Genomic DNA, 16,112 nt, shown 5'->3' with positions numbered 1-16,112 from the left:
TCCGCAAGATCATTGACCGCCTCAACTCGCCGACTCCTCATTCCTCCCTTCGTATCTTCGTGTTACGCGATGGAGCAATACTTCGTCGCAGTTTCATACCTGACGGTCCTAACCTCTTGCTTGTGATTCCAGCACACCTTCGTTCGACTGTTCTGGCCCAACTTCATGATGTGCCGACAGCGGGGCACCTCGGCTTTTCCCGCACATACGATGTGCACGCCGTCGTTTCTACTGGCCAGGAATGTATAGGTCGGTACGCCGTTACATGACCTCGTGTGACCTTTGTCAGCGCCGGAACAAGTCAACACTCCCGCCTGCTGGCCGTCTTCAATCACTCGACATCCCATATGAGCCGTTTTCGTGTCGGCCTCGACTTGCTTGGTCCATTTTCTACGTCTGTCTCGGGACATCGATGGGTCGCCGTTGCCACGGACTATGCTACACGGTTTGCAATTGCTCGCGCACTTCCAGCCAGCTGCGCGACCGACGTAGCAGACTTCTTGCTCCATAGCGCCATCCTTCAACACGGGGCACCGCGCCAGCTCTTGACCGGCCGTGGCAGGCAGTTTCTTTCCAGGGTCATCAATGACATCCTGACGTCTTGCTCGATCAGACATAAGCTAACCACGGCCTACCATCCACAGACGAATGGCTTGACGGAGCGGATGAACCGGACCATTACCGACATGCTGGCAATGTACGTGTCGGCCAACCACCAAGATTGGGATCCAACATTGCCTTTTGTCACGTTCGCGTATAACACGTTCCGGCCCGATACGGCTAGTTATTCCCCTTTTTTTCTGTGATTCGGCCGAAATCCGGCGTTGCCTATGGACAAGATGATGCCTCCTTCCATGTGCCCACCTACTGAGTACGCTCAAGAAGCCATTGCCCGCGCCGACCATGCACGTCAAGTTGCGCGCGTTTGGTTAATCGAATCGCAAGCGGGCCAACAGTCTCGCTACGACCGCCGTCACAGAAACGCCCACTTTCTTCCTGGATCTCTTGTCTTCCTTTGGTCTCCAGCACGCCGTGTTAGGCTTTCTGAAAAGCTACTGTTCCCGTACACCGGACCATACCGTGTATGCCGCTAAGTGACCGACGTAACGTATCTTCGCCCTCGTCGACTCAGCCCCGCACCAACATTGTTCACGTTGTCCGTCTGAAGCCCTATCACATACCGGAACCCACCGACGCGTGTGTATAGTGACCATTCTCGCGACCGTCTTTGCCCGGGTGCACCGAGTCGCTGCTTTCACCGCCGGAGGGTAATGTCAGGTGCCGCTTACACAGAGGACGAAGAAGAGGAGCGCGGGTTCGTTGTTGTTTCGCCATCAGATGTTGTTACCCTGATCACTACGATTGCGTGAATATTGTAAATACAGCCTTCTTCTCCGTCTACCCGTAACAATATGTCGCAAATAATAAATGGAAAAACATCAAAATATATGAATTCATGGAATTCATATATTCTGGAACTAATGCTGTCAGCAACGATAAGCCTGGAATCATCGATGCCGCATGGGTAAATGCCGACGCACTTTACCACTGATCAGATTACACGACGGCTGACGACTGTTCTCGCCGCTATCAAGTGTAAAGCGTAAATCGCTTGTACGATGACTTTTCATTTGCCGGGCACAAGTTGGCCCAAATACAGCGTTCTGTATTTCCCAGTCTTGCTGTAGTCTTCTCCACCGTCACAACCACATGACGTTATCACATTTCACTAAATGTTATCTTTCTACTAAAAAAAAAAGAAACCTAATGTGGACCATATTGATCATATTTAGGGCAGCATAGAAACTCACTAAATCGCAATATTCCATAAAACTAAATTTAAGCGAAAAGCCTACGATCGTTCGGTAGGAAAAATTTCGTCTTGACCTAATTGAGGACGAATATATTTTTGTACTGCTTATAGTTTCGACCTTTCGGAAGAACCTCAGATGCTGCTTACGGCACGACATTTTTTGTTCGCGAAATAAAACGCCATAACACAGCAATAAACAAAGCCACAAGTGCGTTTGAAGCCGCAAGCACGAAGATTAGGCAAATCCTTATACTACCCATAATTCCCATGGTGGTGGCTGAACGATCGGAGCGCCAGAGTCCCCTCTAGTTAATTTTAGGAAACTCTGGTTATAAGTGCAATGGGTCGGTTACATGAAAGCGCGCGTGGCATTACCTTCATCTGAAAAGGCATCGTCCCGATGCTGCGCAACGAATACGAAGAACCGTATACACACAAACGTAGGAAAACCTCAAAAAACACTTGGGAAAATAAAGTTCTCAATGTTCGCTAGCGCGCATAAAGGCTTAGGGTGCATCGCATGCACCACCTCGGGGCGTGCCCGGCGCCTTTGAGAGTGAGTCATGCCGTCAGGAACAACCTCGTAGTCGAGTTCGCCGAGACGTCGAAGTACCCTGTACGGTCCGAAGTATCGTCGAAGAAGCTTCTCGCTAAGTCCGCGTCGGTGTATCGGCGTCACACGGTCGCCGGGCTGGTATTCTATGCGTCGTCGTCGAAGGTTGTAACAACGGCTGTCGGTCTTTCGCTGGCTCCCGATGCGCAGGCGGGCGAGTTCTGCAGGCGAACGGTGATGTTGGGTACCATGGCCTCGAGTATCGTTGCCGGGTTCCTTCCGTAGGCCAACGTGCATGGCATCATCTGCGTCTTTTCTTGCGCGGCCGTGTTGAATGCGAAGTTCACGTATGGAAGGATGGCATCCCACGTTTTGTGTTCCACCTCGACCACTGACCAGTGCAACTGTTGAGACCACAGCCCCAAAGCTCTGCGACTTCAACAAGCCGTTTGTGCTGCAAACGGAACGCTAGCGACTATATGGTCTCGGCGCTGTCTTGCTACAGGTATTCGAGAGAAGCCTAGATGCAGTGGCGTAGGCAGAAATTTTCTTTTCGGGGTGGGGGGGGGGGAGGGGGAGGGTAAGGGGCACCTTCTTGATCCTACATAGGGTCTGGGCAGATAAGTGAGGTCGAGTGTCATTTTGAGCTCAGTATCCAAAGGGGGAAAAATTTCGGGGGGGGGGGGGGCACGGGCCCGGTGTGCCCCTCCCTGGCTACGCCACCGCCCAGATGTGCTTCATTTTTTCCATATTTAAGGTAGTATAGAAAACATACAAATGCGTAAAAGTTCATAAAACTTGTGTCCGTAGTGGCCTTGCTACACGGTGCGTCGCTTAATTTCTGGTGCGAATGATTTACGGATGCTCTTGCCTAAACGCCGCCAAAACTTCAAAAAACCATTTCAGGGTCCCTTTAACAGCTTCGCTGGTGCAAAAAGGAACCACGTCGTCTTTTCTTTTTTGAGGAACTGTGTTCAGCTTCACTCGGCGCATAAACAGGCTATTCACCCACAGACGATTGTACTGCTTTTTTTTTTCTTACTAACTTTTTTTTCAGTCATAAAAAAGCCTAACTGCGTCAGATTAGTTTATTATTTTGCCAATTAAAAACGATTAGCAACCACTTGTGCTTACGTCCTAACTGCCTCGCTTGCTCGCACGCGCATTGGAGGCCTCGGCAACCCAAGGGATCCCCGCCGACCTCCTATGAACAGCGTAACCGACCTCCGGATCGGTGCCCCTTTTCTGGTGGCCACAATGTTTTCATCAATCAATCAATCAATCAATCAATCAATCAATCAATCAATCAATCATCAATCAATCAATCAATCAATCAATCAATCAATCAATCAAACCCCTTCCTCGCCCCTAGTCCTGGCCCGTAAACAACCGTCTCCCCCAGTCTTGGCGTTCGCTTGAATTTCAGAACCGTGAACTTACTGACAAATCGGACACAGGTCACGTTAAGGCTACCGTTTTTGCTTTCAACCGAATTGCGCAGGGAGAAGTTCTGCTGAAATATCCCAGCCTGTGTTTTTGGGTGTCATGGTCTTTTGAGTGGACATTTCCGTACATATATCATTTTTGCAAGTTCTTATGTGACCTTTTCTCAAGTGGCGCGTCAACGTTATACTAACCTAACATTTGGAACTAAACACTATGTGTTAATAAGAGGGTAACGTTTGAGTGTCCTACAAACACATCAGATTGAATGATATGCGTTCTTCATTTCAGGGGAACTTACCCACTGAGCCATTAGGGTATATATTTGTTACAGCACGGGTAATGGTATACGGGAATCAAAGTACGAGTAATTCTGACAACACGTAAGCGCAATTTCTCCCCTCTCTGTTGCCTCACTCATTATCTAAGAGATTTATGCCGCACAAATACTGGGAAAACAGTCATGTATCGATAGTGCACCTTATTCTGAGAGCCAGTTCGCTGCTGTGAAATTCTTTCTGCGCTTTTAATAAACATCGTAAGCAGCATTGGATAATAAGGTGCCCTCGCATGAGTCCCCAGCCAATTTTCAATAATTAATATGTACTGATGGGTTAGTTGGTGAGGCATGATATTTGATGAAGCAGCGCACAAAAGCGCACAATCACGCACAAATGAAAAACATACGCAAACGCATGCTCTGGACTGCAACTCGGTTGGAGTCGATCGCTTGTGTTTGCGTATTTTTCATTTGTGCGTGATTGTGTCCTTTTGTGCGCTGCTTCATCAAATTTCAGTAATCACTAGCGTTTCCGACTTCCCCATACGATTCGCCCTGGGTGATCTCTGTCTCCTTGAGCAACTTCTGTTCCATATCCTCGGGCCTGACATTATCTCGCACCAAATCCGTGTATGCATTCTCGCAAGACCTCTGGATATGTAGATATGCTATATACAGTTGTTTGTTTTCAGATATTGAATTTGCTGTCCACCGCTCATACAAAGATATTGTCTTCTAAAGGCGTCCATCGTATTAACCCAGTCTGTAGACCCCCGCAGTCTATAGTTTTACCGCCGACTTCATCATCATCAGCCTAATGATGATGATGATGATGATGATGATGATGATGATGAGATAATAATAATAATAATAATAATAATAATAATAATAATAATAATAATAATAATAATAATAATAATAATAATAATAATATCCAGGGCTTTACGGGCCAAAACCAGGATATGATTATGAGGCACGCCGTAGTGGAGGGCTGCGGAAATTTCGACCATCTGGTGTTCTTTAACGTGCACTGACATCGCACAGTACACGGCCTTTAGCATGTTGCCTCCATCGAAATGCGACAGCCGCGGCCGGGATCGAAGCCGTGACCTTCGGGTCAATAGCTGAGCACCGTAACCGCTACACAACCACGGCGGACATCAGCGTTTTTTAGTCTGCCCGGTTTTCCGGTATCGCCGAGGCGTAACATAATTAGGGATGGTCGATTAAAAGTTTTAATCGATTAATCGTTAATCGTTAATCGATTTAGCCTTTAATCGATTAATTGCTTTCGGTGGAATCTTTTAATCGATTAATCTACATTTTAATGGGTGCTTTAAAACCGATATCTCTTTGTTTGAGAGGTATCGTTCGTGTTTAATATGGGCCCAAATCTTTTTATTAGACGCGTTGATGATCCGAAATTCCCACTTTCGAAAGTGTCGACGACGGGCCCCTTGTGTCCAGTGTGCGAAAATTCACACTTTCGCACACTGGACACAAGGGGCCCGTCGTCGTTGGTTGATGTCGCGGATTCAAGAATCTGTGGCCATCACCCCTGTACTATTCGGCAGCAGGTCGTATTTTCTCGAAGCCTGCCTACTCGAGCTCATCGAAACCGGAGGCGCGTTCGGGGACCACACTGGTTGGAAAGTCGCAGTTGAAACATGCAGTGTGGCGGAGGGTGAGGAAATCCCGAGAAAGGTAAAACAGAGACGAGGAGAAATTAAATAAGACGCTCGGTCTAGTAAGCAAGGCATCTTTTGTCGGTTTGTCGGTTAGATATTGTGGAAGCCCTACATAATACAATAATTTCGGACTGACATCTTTTTCTTGAGGTCACCTGTGCAGAGATTACACAGAAATATACTGGCCTCAAACAGACCATCTGTACAGGCAACTGCGGCAAATAGAAGGAATGAAGATGGCATTTAGGGGCTCGTTTTTCTTCGTTAGACACAATAATAATGAGAACTAAATGACAATGTTGCCAAGAAAAAGTATAGAGGGTGGTATTTGTAATAATTGGGATATAAATCTGAAGAAAGTAAAGTGGACGGAAAGATAACTTGTCGCCGGAAGTGACCGAACCTGCGACCTTCGAATAACGCGTCCGATGCTCTACCACTGAGCTACGGCAGCGGTCACCCCCCCCCCCCCACCCCCCGTCCACTTCATAGGGTATGCGTGTGCATTTTTAAATCTAGGAGTGTTAGTCAGCGCCGATCACAGCCATGGCGGCGAGTGTGGAACACTCTTTTTCTGCCTTTTGGCGTCACGTAGCAAGTGAGCTTACTACGAGCTGGCAGCTGACCAATAATCCCTCGCATACTACCTGGAGGCACCAAGTCTGCGAGAACGAGACCCTCGCTGTGAATGAAGCAAAGAAGATTACTTTTAGGGGCTCGTTTTTCTTTGTTAGACACAATATTAATTAGAACTAACAGACAATAATGCGGAGGAAAGTATAGGGAATGTTAAGGGTGTATGACAAAGAAAAACGAGCCCCTAAATGTCACCTTCTTACCTTCATTCATAGCGAGGGTCTCGTTCTGGCAGACTTGGTGCCTTCAGGTAGTATGCGAGGGATTATTGGTCAGCTGCCAGCTCGTAAAAAAAGGTCACTTGCTACGTGACGCCAACAGGCAAAAAAAGAGTGTTCCACACTCGCCGCCATGGCTGTGATCGGCGCTGACTAACACTCCTAGGTTTAAATGCACATGTGTACCCTATGAAGTGGACGGGGGGATGACCGCCGCCATAGCTCAGTGGTAGAACATCGGACGCGTTATTCGAAGGTCGCAAGTTCGGTCCCTGCCAGCGGCAAGTTATCTTTCTTCCACTTTACTTTCTTCACATTGATATCCCAATTATTACAAATAACATCCCCTATACTTCCCTTGGCATTATTGTATGTTAGTTCTCATTAATATTGCGGGAAATAGAGTGACATGAGTTTCTGCCTCCCGGCTAGAAAAAACAGCAGCTGCGCCAGTATACTCCGCAGGTTTCACCTGATCTTTGCCGTAACACGGCGCCACTCACACCTTTTCAATCGTGCGTACATCCTGAACTGTGAGCGCTATCTAGTGTACCAGACAGTACAACATAAATTGCGTGACTCTCCTTTCTTGTCACAGCAGAAGACGGGGGCCTCTAGCTGAAAGCTGTATTTCTCCCTAAATACGCGACCATGCAGTTTTACTAAGTGCTTCAAGGTCACTTCTTCAATAGTAATGCACTGGATGCTAGACGGAATTCGGTAAACCGACGCGTAAAGTTGCGGATTACATAAAGGGTTTATAAGACCCATTTCACAATTCGCGAGTGCGCATTCCTGCGCTACATTTTCTCTCAACTAATGGCAGCAACGTTCGTGCTTCAAGTGGAGACGAGGTCGTAGTTGCGCGTGCTGGCGTTTGTCTATTATGCGTGTTCGTGTCAAGAGAGCCGAGTCTACACTTTCCGCGTTCCAGCGCAAGCAAACCGCGCTTGAACACTCTGTTTGAAGAAGTGACTAGCTGCCATTAATTGGGCTAACTGCATCGTATAGGAAAGTTAGCTCAACAATTATGAAAATGTTATATATACCCTATAAGACGGACAGTTGGGCTAGTTGGTATACAGCATAATAAAAGATCGTTACTAGCGTCCTTCTCCTCTTTAAGCTAGCAAACGTGTCTTATTATGTATATACGGATTACCTAATCATGTCCCCATCATCGTACTTCATCACTCTTTTTCCCGCGTTGCGTTTTCCCCGGTGCAGAGTAGCAGGCAGGGGCGTACTAGTTCAGGCCACCCTCTCTGCCTTGTAATATATTTTCTCTCTCTCTTTCATTGGTAAACAATATTTTATTTGCTAAAGAGTAAAACAGAACGGCACTAAGAACCAGTGAGGAAATAAGCAGCGCATATTACAATGCCGCACTTACACAAGAATCGAGTAAAATCTGAGAGTTGAATAAAATACAAAGAAAGTTTCGATTGACACTACAGGTGACGAAAACTACTCGTTTATCAAATGTAGGCAGACATGCGTTTATGCGGCAACACGATGAAACAGCGCGGCAAAAAGCAAACACGAACAAAATAAGCTACAAGACGATGCGCTGGCACGTATGAAATTTACAGAAAAGAATAAACTTCTCTTTTGAAAGTTGGCGAATCCACGTGCTGCTTACTTTCTCAACACTCCCCTTTCTTGTTTTGTTTCATGGGGTTGCTGCTCCGAACCACATGTTTTTTTCTACTGAGCGAAGAAATGTAAGTTGCCCGAGATGCTCGCGCGACAACCGACACCTCCTTTGGGTCGCCACACATCCAGCATGCGAAAAAAAGGCGCTCGGATGCTACTGACGTTGCAGGAATTGGCAAATACTCCATTGCAACGTCAAACACATGATCCAGGCCAGTTCGCATGCTGTGCCAAGTCTCAAGTGAATTCGGATTGGTGCGGCGACCGACTACAGGGTTACTATAGTATGTCTTGAACTGAGAAGGCATTTAGTTCATCGGATCGTACTCCAGTGCAATGCAATTGCGTAGAAGTGCGCGATCGATGGCATCCCAAATAGAACCAGAAAAAGTATACTTTTTCTGGTGCAACTTCCTGCGTCTAAGGATAGCGTTCAGGGTCTGCGTCTCAGGATAGCGCGCCTCGCAGTCATGCGCTCCGGCCAAGGGCCGAGGTTGGGGGCGGGAGTGGGGCAGGGGCGTAGCCAGGGGGGGGGGGGGGGGTGGGGGTTCAACCCCTCCCCCCGAAAATTTTCAATTTTGCATGTGTTATACACACGCACACATACAAACGCACGCACAAACATACATAAAGTATGGTTGAACCCCCCCCCCCGAAAAATTTCTGGCTACGCCCCTGGAGTGGGGGATGCCGTAATCGATTAATCGAATAGTTTTAATCGATTAATCGAAAGACACAAATCGATTATGATTAATCGATTAATTGTGGACTTTTAATCGATTAATCTTTCATCGATTTTACCATCCCTAAGCATAATACCGGGTAGCGTGTGCCATAGCTGCCGCCACGTCAAGTGGCGCCGGCTATGGAGGATAAAAAGCAACTAATAAACACGCAGTCTATGTCCTCCGAGATTCCGGGAGCACCCATCGCCACTCGTTAAGCTTACAGCGTTCATTATTTGAGTATGGCTCTCGTAAACAGCGCCGAATCTGCATGGATACATTACTGTCGAAGCTTAAGGACATGAATCTAACGCATCAGTTCGGAGCTAATCAGCTACAGAGCGCACGATGGCCACTTGAGATTCGAGGTGGACGGCAACCGCTTTCGGCGGCACGGCCATGTTTTTCGGGTGCGCGCATGCGCAGTTCACATCCGGTATTCCTGTAAACGAAAAGCAACGAACAGGCTAAAAAATGCTATCATCAGCCTGTTTACGCCTAAGGTCCCTAGATAAAACAAGTTTTCAAGGTAGCGACACCCTTCCTTTTCCTCCTCGCTTATTTGCCTGGAGCGCCCCCAAGAAGGGTCAAAGCGTGCATAAAAAAGGGAATGTTTGTGTTCAGTTACTACGGCGGATAGAAATATTTATAGCAAATGAAAAGTAAATGAGACGTAGGATAAAAGGTTACTTAGTTGAATATAAGAGGTACAACATAAGAAGAAGCGTGATGTGTGTTACCCAACTGGCAACGTTGTTATAGTTTTATATCTCACACCATTATCCATGTCGTCTCGCATCGTACGTCGTACTTCGTCCCGGTTCGTCCAGTTCTCCGAATGTGTTTTGCTCGTGAATATGATGTGGCACAGTTAACGTGCTTCTTGCTGGATTCTGTGATCCTGACTGACCACAGGGCAGCACCTTGTTGTGACGTTGTGACGAGTGATCATAGCCGCTTGTGCGCACACAGGCAAAAGCCGTGGCCAGACTAGAACGAACGCTTGACTAGCAGCATTGCGATGACAGTTTTTTCTGGAAAAATACATCCATTTTCGCAATCATGATGCCAGCTAATCGTGGTGCACGTTTTATTATCTGGGTGACTACGGAAGAGACCGCGGCACCGCAATGCGGGTGCACGCAACTTAACGACAAGTGGGGTTCTACCAGTTTGGTGTCCCGAAGTGATGAACATTGAGACGATGTCGTCGACCTACCATCAGCGGCAAGTACCAGAAACAGACTTAAAAAGCGTTGGCACAGCGTCGCGTTTGAGCCTGTTTACGCCGCGTTCAAGAGCAAGTGACTCGAACTGGTCTGGCATGAAATGTCCCTGAATGTGCAGCCACTTCAGCTGTATTCAATTGTACGTGCATATGCACAAATATTTGTAACGAATGTCACGTACTAGACGCGCGTTAGACGCGCGTTCTGTAGCGTTTCAACAAAAGGCGACAAATCAACTCGCCTCGCAAAGGCGCGTCTACGGCGTTGCACGGAAGTCCTCGCGTCAAATGTTTTGTAGCCACACTTCACGGCGTGCCCTATTCCGGATACCACGAGGTATGTTGTAGAGGGAAAAACCGCCTTCTGTTTTGTTGCTGCAGCCGACAGCACAGTACTTGACATATTCAAAATTCACGGCGAAGCATGTTCGGCCGACTTGGCGTCAACTGGAACGCTCCTCTTCTACAGCTTGTCTTGGATACGATTTCGTCTTTCGTCGCGGCAAGAATCCGACTGGAACCATATGCACATGCGCACTCGTTTTGAACCTTTTGCTTTATAATAAATATCACCACCATCCACTAACAGCATCACGTGCAACGAATTCACCAATCACAGACGCAAATGATGGAGAAAAGGAGGGGTAGGCGCGAGAGTGAGGAGGAAGGCGCAAAGAGCAATGAGTGTCGCTACCTTGAAAGCTTTTTTATCTAGGGACCTAATTTACGCCCACTGCATCGCGAAGGCCTTTCCAATGTTCCTCCAATTAACCCGCTCCTGTGCTTGCTGCGGCAAAGTTATCCGCGCAAAATTCATCTCATCTGCCCACACAACTTTCCGTCTCCTCTTCGTGCGCGCTTGCCTCCGTTACTATTCATGATCAGCGTTTTTTTAGATGCGAAGTATCTTATAGCGGAGTTCAATCCGGTGGTGGTGGTGGTGTGCGGCGTGACCACCCTTACTGCGCGTGCGCACACCCTCTCCACACACCCTCTCCCCTCCCCCTCTCAACAATCCCTCTCCACTTCCCTCTCCCCTTTCCCCTTGGCACTATCCCTCTCCCCTCCCCCTCTCCACTTCCCTTCTCCCTCTTTCCACTCTTCCTCTGAAACGCGGGCTAGACATGCCAAAATTCTCTCCTGCGCAACCCCGCGAGGACCACCAGCGCATGCGCGTTCCCTCCCCCTCTCTCTCCTCGCCTACGCTGCCCCCTCTAGCACGTCTGCCGACCGCGTTCCCCGCTCGATCTGTGAGAATTAACGGCCAGGCTAGAGGGAAGACAAGACGTGCGTAGCGTTCCTCTTCGCGTTCCACGACGCGAGGTCGGTAGCATGCCCAAAGAACGCCAACGGTACGCGATCGTGCAAGTGCTCCGGCTTGTGGGTCATTAGCCACACTTCATTACATTCTCTGGGACTGCAGGGAATACCCCCCTCTCCCGATCTCCTGGCCACTCCCTCGCCCTAAGGGTGGGAGGAGGTTTTGACCTCCACCAGCCTGGGAGTTCAGCTACAGGCCATACAGAGAGCAGAGGAGGTGGCCACCAGGTTCAGCCTGGCGGATCACCTACGTCCATAAAGTCTGACGACAATAAAGTTGTGCTCTCTCTCTTCGCATCGCCTCATGGTCCCCTTTAGCGGGAAATGGTGTAATTTTTTTCTATTGGAGTGAAGCTCCAAAAGAAAAAAGCCCGCACCCCGCCGTCGAATCTCCCTTCTCTTAAGCATCGCTTTAGGTTGCAGTGGCCGGTGATTTAAGAGGAAATGTTTAGGCCTTGAGCAGTTTGGTTCTAGCGCACCAGAAATTCGAGGTTAAAAGAAATAAGCTTTGTGCACAACTGGTTATAATGGTCGTCTTCAATTTCACCACCTTTATCGTGGATTGTGAAATGACAACCATCATTCTAGCGCACTACGGGCGTCTTGTCGAAAGTAGTAGTAGACGCTCTCCCCACCCGGCGCCGGCGCAAAAAGATAATGAGCGCGCGGCGTTCAGCCAACACCACCTGTTCAGCACGCGTTGCGCAAAAAGCAGTTTCAAAACGTACATAGTCGTTTGCGTCCCATTTCTAAGGAGCTTCGCTCATCGGTTGTAATCGTACACAGAACAGCTGCTAGTCTTTTAAAGACGATAGTCTTTCTTGGGGAACTTAAACGCAGAAATTTTGGTCTGTCTTTCTGTCTTTCTGTTTGTCGGCACGTCCCTCGATTCAGCCACTCGGCCAAAGTTGAACCACTTGCCCAAGGGCCAGCAATCTTGAACTGGTACGGCTGTTCATACTTGTGAACGTTGTCGGTCAAGAAGTAAATATCACGCATATCTGAGGCGCAACATCACTAGGTAAACATTAGGTGGTGTGTTCCTTTAATAGAAAATGCATACATACGTAATTCTAAAGACCCTAGTTTCTTAAGCTGCGCTAAAGGGGGTCGAGCGCCGCCTCCGGATAATAGTTCTTTGCTTGCCTGCCTGCCTGCCTGCCTGCCTGCCTGCCTGCTGAAAATGCGACTGCGCTGAAACTTGCCTTCCTCTGTGCCCTCTGCACGAGCTCATTGTTGTGTTTCGGTTTCGGTTCTGTATTTCACTGTACGAATGCCATGGGGCGCCGCTCTGGCATTCCTGTTTTACCCAGGCGACGTGTAAATAAAAGAGTGTGTGGAGAGTACTCGTTGAGTGCGGACGTTTCTTCTGCTTCAGCGCTTCGCGCCAAACCACGTGTTCGGGCTGGCTGGCGTCCCCGCCGGTCGCGGTGGTCACCGCCGGTCTTCGCCTGCTGCTGCGCCGGGACTACCAGCCCGCAACACAGCACTCATGTTTCCCGACGTATTGCCATATGGCGTCCATATCTCACGCAGCGCCTCTTCTATCGTCTTTAGACGACATTTGCAGCGAAGCACGCAGATATGCGGCCATTTTTTTTTTTCTTTCTCACTACAGGCCCTGCCCATGCCTATTTCTTCTTTATTTCGGCCCAGACGTTTTTAACGTCCGTTTATTCCTTGTCCCACACTGCTTTTATATTCCTGTGTTGTCGCGGAAACACCTTGCGTAGCAGGAGCAGGAGAGCACGTTTCCTGTGTGGTCGGCATGGCATACGCTGCTTGCGTTACCTGTGGCGAACCAAACGCGCGGTCCTCGGGAGTTTCCGTCATGGTTGCGAAATCCCGCAAGTTCGGCCGTACTTGGTTAAGGTGGGGTGAGACTTTGAGAGTGAGTTTCAAAGTTTGGCTGTACAACAGTGGTAATAAAAACCAGGGCTATAAAATTTGCAAGGTATTTTAAAGGTAGACGCAGGTTGCATTAGAGCTAAAAATTAGTTTGAAAATGTGTTTAGTATTTTTTTTCTACATATGTACTTTTTTTATAAGATCTGCTATCCGCAGCATTGCAATTTTGCAAAAAGGCAGCTACTAACGCTTTACAGAACTGGAAGTAAAATTCTGAGCGTACAACAAAAACTAGAGTTTTTATGTTTTTTGTATACGTTTGTCGGTGTATGAAAATTGCTACTTATAAATGGTTTTTTTATATTAAAACAATGCAAATGCACCTAGGCTGCTGATTCTAGTGCCAGTTATGTAAATGTCACTAATTAACACATGTGAAAAATGATATTTGCTAACCGCCCGATAGTTCCTGAGAGAAAGGCACGCAAATTCCAAAAATGTTGTTTCGAGAAAAACGCAGAAGTAACGTAGGGCTACAAGCGCATTTCCTGTCAACGTGTCAAAGAAAAAGAACCAAAAATTCCTTTTGAAACCGCGAGTGCCTCAGTGTGATATATTTTCTGAAATGTAGAGAAATTCTCTATCAGGTGATTGCAAAATCCCAAAATTGAATTTTTTGACCAAACGAAGTCTAACCCCACCTTCGGTGCTCGAAGTTCCGCTGCGATAGACTTCAAGAATGATGGTGGTCGCGGCTGGCAAGACGCACAAAGTGTCGAGGCAGATGAAAAGTCGCGTTAATCGGACATTGTCGACGGCAATGCCTCCGCAAGCTGGGGGCGAATCAACGGGGACGGCAGATTCAATGGTGGGTAACAAAGTAGCCATCGCGGAGTCTGACGTCTAAGCGGTGTCGCGAGCGTTCGAGATCGGGGAAGACGTGCGGATGGCGGGCACGTGTGAACGACCATAGGCCGAGGACTTCGAGGAAACGTACCTCTGATCGCACCATGCAGGAACGGGCTCAACCTCGTCGGGCGGGTGGTCGGACGAATCGATGCGCTTGTGGCTGGACGCGAGGTATAAGAAGCCGTAATCAGTGAAGTTCTGTCGTGGTCGAGTGAAGGCTGCGGGCTGGTTGGTACCGTTCGCTGCGACAGAGGGGAAGCGTCACCTCGTGGCGGCTCCCCGGTAGCGGGCGGTACGATTCGCCATGGCGGGCCAGCACAACAGCGCGGAGGTCGTCGCATGGCTGTGGGCTGGAGGTGGATGCGGCAACGAGGTGACGCATTTCATTTGGGAGGGCTGTGAGCAGGATGGCGTGCATCACCGGCTGTGCGGTGACGCCGTTCAGCTCCAGGGTGGCAACGAACTGAGTGAAACATGCTCGACTGCAGCCAGCCCCGCTTAAGCGGACCCACTGGCGGCAACAGTCGCGGAAGCATTGCAAGCGGGCACTTGGCGGAAGTCGTGCTCTCCGGGTCACCACTTTAGCATCGTCATTCTTGTTCATCGTCATAATCCTCATTTTTGCGCAACCACCCCCACGCTTTTTGCGCAGCTCATGGCGGAGCTCCGGGCGCGAGCCGCAGAGAGCGCGCTAGCAATCTCGGCCAGACTCGACGCCGCAGCCGTCGCCGCTCCTCTTCGGCTGTTCGCTTTCTAATAAGGTGGCGAGAACGTAACGGCCACGTCGGCCGCCGTCACGTCTCTCTCTCGCCACAGGTATGCCGTAAAAGGTGTCACTCTGTCGTTTATGAGGTCTTCTGGGGCACCGTGTCGCACCACGACGTTCTCTACGAAGAACCTCGGCGGCACTACATCTGGGCGTAGCGGGTGAGGTAGTCCGCAGCCACGCTGACCCACTCATTAGCGGATGTTGACACTGGAAAGGCCCCAGTAAGTCAATCCCAATCTGCTGGAACGGCAGCTAAGGTGGTTCCTTCGGATGCAGGAATACCGCTGGCCTTTTCGGCGGTGTCTTGCATCTCCGATAATCCCCACAGGTTCTCATGTAATGGGCAACGTCGGTGTTCAGGCGCGACCAATAATACTATTCCTGAATTCTCGAGAGCGTACGCTAGAAGCCGAGGTAAGCAGCATTCCCGTCATCATGCAGGGCTACCTGAGCCTATGGGTGCACTGCCGAGGGCACAACGAGGGGGCAGCTGTCACGAACTGACGAGAAGTTTTGTTCCACGAGCATGCCATCTTGTAAGCAAAATGAAAGTAATCCACGCCTGACTGGATTACTGCGCTGCTGGATTACTCCGCTGCTGCTTAGCGAGAGTCCGTCTGCGCATAATGTTCCCAGGGACGTGTCCTCATCCTGTCCATCTTGCAGCGCCATGTATACAGGAGGGGGGAGGGGTGTACAACCGGTACATTGGCGAAACGGGACAGCCTGTTAATGTTGGACTAATCGGGCACCGCGCGGACACGCCGAAGAAATTACCGAAAGCAGGGCACAGCATTTTATTGTAGCAGGTCACAACTTCGACGATCTCAAACGTTTCAGACTTCAGTCGGACTTCCAGTCCCCAAGAGACAGAAAATATATAGCCATACCTTATTCACAAGTTTAATACACTCCCGCCAACAGGTAAAAACGTTTCAAAGGGGGCTCTTGAATCTATCCGATATTGTCTCGTCGTCGTGACGTTGACGAAGGCAGCACTCTGTGTGTTCGAGACGAAACATTCTT

The sequence above is a fragment of the Rhipicephalus sanguineus genome, chromosome 11, assembly GCF_013339695.2.
Source record: "Rhipicephalus sanguineus isolate Rsan-2018 chromosome 11, BIME_Rsan_1.4, whole genome shotgun sequence".
In the NCBI taxonomy this organism is placed as follows: Eukaryota; Metazoa; Arthropoda; class Arachnida; order Ixodida; family Ixodidae; genus Rhipicephalus; species Rhipicephalus sanguineus.
The sequence above is the reverse complement of the archived record's forward strand: the minus strand, read 5'-3'. Positions refer to the sequence as shown.